This window comes from Alexandromys fortis, unplaced genomic scaffold, assembly GCF_014885135.2.
Source record: "Alexandromys fortis isolate MF-2015 unplaced genomic scaffold, M_Fortis_MF-2015_v1.1 scaffold_31, whole genome shotgun sequence".
In the NCBI taxonomy this organism is placed as follows: Eukaryota; Metazoa; Chordata; class Mammalia; order Rodentia; family Cricetidae; genus Alexandromys; species Alexandromys fortis.
In genome coordinates, this window is record NW_026067974.1 from 7,985,768 (window position 1) to 7,990,535 (window position 4,768).

Genomic DNA, 4,768 nt, shown 5'->3' on the forward strand with positions numbered 1-4,768 from the left:
TCTGAACTTCTGACCTCTGAGCCACTGTTTCAGCCCTTCTGCTGTAAATCCAATAGTCTCGTTTACTATTTTCATAGTTTTAAGTGAACAACAATAACAGTAACCAGCACCCACTGGGAGCAGGCAAGGTGGCTCAGAGGCTAATGGTGCCTTTAATCCTGATGGCCTGAGTTCAAACACCAGGACCCACATAACAGAGGAACTCATTTCCAAAAGTTGTCCTTAGACCTTCACACACCCCACAAATGTACAAAATATTTTAGCTGCATGTGGTTGTACACACCTTTGATTCTAGTGCTTGGGGGGCAGGGGCAGGGGGATCTCTGGGTTCAAGACTAATGGGTTGACAGAATAAGTTCCAGGACAGTCAGAGCCCCACAAAGAAACCATAGCTCAAGGAAAACAAAGCAAAACAAAAAGGGGAATAATACCAGGGATAAAGACGCGTGCCTTTAAGCCCCAGGACACAAGCAGACAGAACTCTATGAGTTTCTGGTTAGCCTAGATTATATAGCAAAAGTTGCAGGCAGGATTGCAAAGTGAGACAGCCTCAAAAAAATAGAAATGAGGGCTGGAGAGATGGTTTAGTGGTTAAGAGGACCGCCTGCTCTTCCAAAGGTCCCAGCAACCACATGATGCTCATAACCATCTGTAATAAGACCTGGTGCCCTCTCCTGGACTGCTGGTGTATATACAGAGTGGGGGGATAGAGGGCAAGTGAGACAGATGTCCTGATAGGATTGGTCATTCAATAGTCAGTTATCCTCAGGAGTGTCTGCATTACCACGGCCCAATGCAAATGTTCAGAGCACCTTTGGGTATCAATATAATTTTTTAAAATAAATTTTATTTATTTATTATGTATACAGTGCTCTGCCCACATGTATGCCTGCAGGCCAGAAGAAGGCACCAAATCTCATTACAGATGGTTGTGAGCCGCCATGTGGGTGGTGGAAATAAAACTCAGGACCTTTGGAAGAGCAGGCAGAGGTCTTAACCACTGAGCTATCTCCCCAGCCCCAGTATCAACATAATTTTAAGATTTATTCTTATTATGTGGAAGGGTGTGTGTGTGTGTGTGTGTGTGTGTGTGTGTGTATGTGTACAGTGGGTGAGGTATCCAAAGAAATCTAAAGAGATTTTCATATCCCCCAGAGCTAGAATTACAGGCAGTTTGTGAGCTACTGGGCAGTGGATTTTGTTGTTGGGTGGTTTTTTTTGTTTTGGGGTTCTTTTTTTCTTTGTTTTTGAGAGAATGTCTCATAGAGTCCAGGGTTAGTCTCAAGCCCACTACCTAGCTGAGAATGATCTTGAACTTCTGATCTTCTAACCTCTGAACCTAAGGGATAAGATTACTGGCCTATGCCACCACACACAGTTTACGTATTGCTGGGTTTCAAATGTCGGAGGCTGGGTGGTGGAGGTAGAAGCCTTTAATGGCAGCACTTGGGAGACTGAAGTGGCTGTTTTCTGAGTTCAAGGCCAACCTGGTCTACAGAGCAAGTTGCTAGACAGCTAGGGCTACAAAGAGAAACCGTGGTTCAAAAAACCAATAAACAAACAAACAAACAAAAAGCTCAAATGCTGGTCTTCATTTACCCTTGACAAACAGGTTATCAACTGACTACCTGCCCAGTCCCTGAGCTGAGTACCTCAGCGGATTCCTTACACTATCTGGCCAGGAAAGGCTGTAGGTAGTCTGTTTTTTCTGATGAGCCCTCTGGAAAGGACTATTTTCATCTAGAGAGCTGGATAATGGGATGGGGAAGCTGTTAGTGATTCTGCTGGGGGTCCTTGTGGGAATCCAGAGAACCAATGATGGATCAGCAGTCACTGTGTTACCTCTGGTCCCCTGCTCTGCAGGAGGCAGATGAGGAATCAGAAAGGGATGTGGGTTTCCTGAGTCAGCCAGGGAATCTGGAGACAAGAGAACCCAAAGCAGAGTCTAAGGCCAGGAAGACCTGCTCTCAGTCAGAAGGCCAATGACGCAGGCTGAACCTGGAATGTCTGTGGTGTCTGTATGGTGAGGTGGTGGTGAGTCACCGCTTGGGGCTAGAAGAGCCAGCAAAGACCTTGGTGAAAACTCTGCTGTAGTTGAGACAATGTTTAACCGCTGTAGCCCAGGCTAGCCTGGAACTCACTTTATGTCTAGGCTAGCCTCAAACGTGGAATTCTCCTGCCTCAGCCTTCCAAATGCAAGCACTACAGACAGGACTCACCACACCAGCTTTTCTCCACCTCATCTTGAAGTGCTGATTCTTCAGGCGGGGTTCCCTCTCGTGACATATCTTCCATCTTCTCTCTGCTTGGGGTGGGTTTAGGTGACCTCTTTTCTGACGTTGCCTGTGACCTTTGACCCTGCACATCCTGAACTTTTCTGCAGTGAAATAGGGCAAAAGGGGACTATGCTTCCTCCTGAACCCCTCCTCCCAGCTGAAACCACACCAGACTGAGCACCAGGGCTCTACTCCCTGTAGACTGGCATGCTGGGCTGCCACGTGGCTTGGATTTATGGACCTATTTTGCTCAAGACTTGCAAGCCTGTGCTGAGGGAGCCAAGTGTGGCATGCATGCTTAGCAGTTGCAAAGCCCTGGATTTGATCTTCAGCACCACAATTAAAAGGGAAAAAAATTCTCTCAGGTCTCCAATCTCCAGAAACGTCTCAGGATTGGCTTCTCCACTTTACTGCCTCTTAAGGCGCCCTTTTGGGGGCCTGTGGGTATCTCTGTTCTCTACCTTCCCTCTCCTCTTTGCTTTCTGTTGGTCCTGGGAAGAGGAGAAACTTCTAGACTCCAGCCCACCCCTTCCCTTCCCAGAGCCCAGGACACATCATCTTTGATTTGTACCTTTGTGGACAAGGGGATACTTTTGATGGTGGTACAAGCCTGCAAATCCAGTACTTTGGAGACTGAGGCAGGAGGACCACATATTTGAAGCCATCCTGAGATGCAAAACAAGATTCTATCCCCCAAACAAACAAGCTAGATGTAGTGGTTATGTTTGACCCTGAAGTCCAATCACCCAGGAGGAGTCACCCCAAGAAAACACTCTCATAATGCAATTAATGTAAAAGCACGGAAATTTTAATGAATTCGGTTGCAACAGTGTCTCTCAGCATTCAAGAAGCCAGAAAGACCTCGAATAGCTGGTACAGGCTACTTTTAAATCAAAAAGCCACAGAAGCAAGTGGGGAGTCTGGGGGTTGTTTTTCTAACTATTAGGATTGGCTGATTCCAAGGGCTATTAACAATGATTGGTCCGAGCCAGGACTGGAGGGCAGTTGCCAGATCAGGTGAGGTAAGAGGAAACATTTGAGGGTTACCTTGACCCCTTCCAAGGGACTGAGTCAAAACATCAGGAACTGAGTCAACATCTAAGGGTTATCTTGCCCCAATTTCAATAACTGAGTTCTAGCTGGAGAACAGCCACAACATTCTAGTACGTGCATGTGAAGTGTTTAGGTCCTTGGTTCCCAGGGGAGGGGGGAGCGCTAAGGCTGAGAGGCCTCAGAAATGGCCTCAAAGTTGTCAGAAATGGCTTCAGAGTTGGTCTAGAGTTTTACAATTAGTTCCTGTAATGAAGCAAGGTGGAGGGTGAGGCTAGAGGATTAGGATTACTGTAGATTAGGGGCAACTAGCCTGGGCTATATAGTTGCTTTCAGGACAGCCTAGGCTGCAGGGTATGGTTCTTTCGCAAAAAAGCAAACAAAACAAAAAAGACAACAAAGCCAAAATCCTGTGTGTGGTAGTGCGTACCTGTAATCTAACTCTTGGGAAATGGCCGCAAGAAAATCAGAAAGCCAAAACCATTCTCAGCCAGACAGTGAGTTAGTTAGTCTGAGGCCAAGCTGGGCTACCTGAGAACCCCTCAGGCCTGTCTCAAACAAACAAACTGGACATAGTGACACACCACTGTATGGCCAATGCAAGAAAGGTTGAGGCAGGAGAATTACCATAAGTTTGAGGCCAACATGAACGACAGTAACAACAAAACAACAAATCAAGGGACAACTGGCTGCACGGGCTGGCAGAAAGGGAGCTAAGGTACAGTCTCAGAACACATTGACATGACCCTGGGCTCTCGTAGTCTTGGGGACTAACCACAGGGCTTTCCTTCTCTTTGCTTTCACACCAGATTCTAGGGACCAGACAATGGTATCTACTTTTTTCGGATACCCTCCCCCTTCAGACAAGAGTACCAAGGCTTTGATGCAAACTCCCACAAGCCCATTAGCTATGTTGCTGAGCAGGGTACAAGATCCCAAGCAGTTCCTGCCTCCACTCTGGAGACTAAATCTGCCCTGATATCTTATCACAGCCCATTGGTAGCTGGGAGATGCCATGCAGAACTTGCTCCAAGGGAAGAAGGTTGTAGAAGGAAGGGGTGATGGCTGAGTAGGCAGGTGAGGTTTCCAGGAGGCAGAAGGAGCAGTCTTTCCAGTCCAGTGACCTCTCATCCCACAGGGGCACTTAACTCCCTACTGGATCTTCCACAGAGGCCACCAGGGTAACAGAGTGACCTAGATTAGGCCCTGGAGCTATAGGCAGCACAGCAGGCTGCTGGGGTAAAGGTTCCAAGAACCAGGATGGATGAAGAAGGAAGGGACCAAGAAAAAGGACTTTTGGGACTGTCAAAATGGAGTCTGAGCCCTATGGCCAGAGCCAGGTTCTAAGTCCTTGTGGAAAGGCAAAACAAGTTTCTGAAGAGTTTTTGGACTGAGGGGGAGACAGCCCTGAACCTCAGGAAACCTCCCTCTCCTGAGAGGAC

General features: G+C 47.4%; 2 protein-coding genes and 1 long non-coding RNA gene across 4 annotated transcripts in view; 2 read left to right on the forward strand and 1 right to left on the reverse strand.

Annotated features, from left to right (window-relative positions):
* The window catches only part of Gip (gastric inhibitory polypeptide), a 41,561-nt gene that overhangs the window by 17,470 nt on the left and 19,323 nt on the right, over positions 1–4,768 (forward strand). The gene's annotated exons all lie outside the window — the stretch shown is intronic.
* Positions 1–4,768, forward strand: part of Snf8 (SNF8 subunit of ESCRT-II) — a 48,787-nt gene that overhangs the window by 6,292 nt on the left and 37,727 nt on the right. The window lies entirely within an intron of this gene.
* Positions 1–4,768, reverse strand: part of LOC126510243 (uncharacterized) — a 40,891-nt gene that overhangs the window by 988 nt on the left and 35,135 nt on the right. The gene's annotated exons all lie outside the window — the stretch shown is intronic.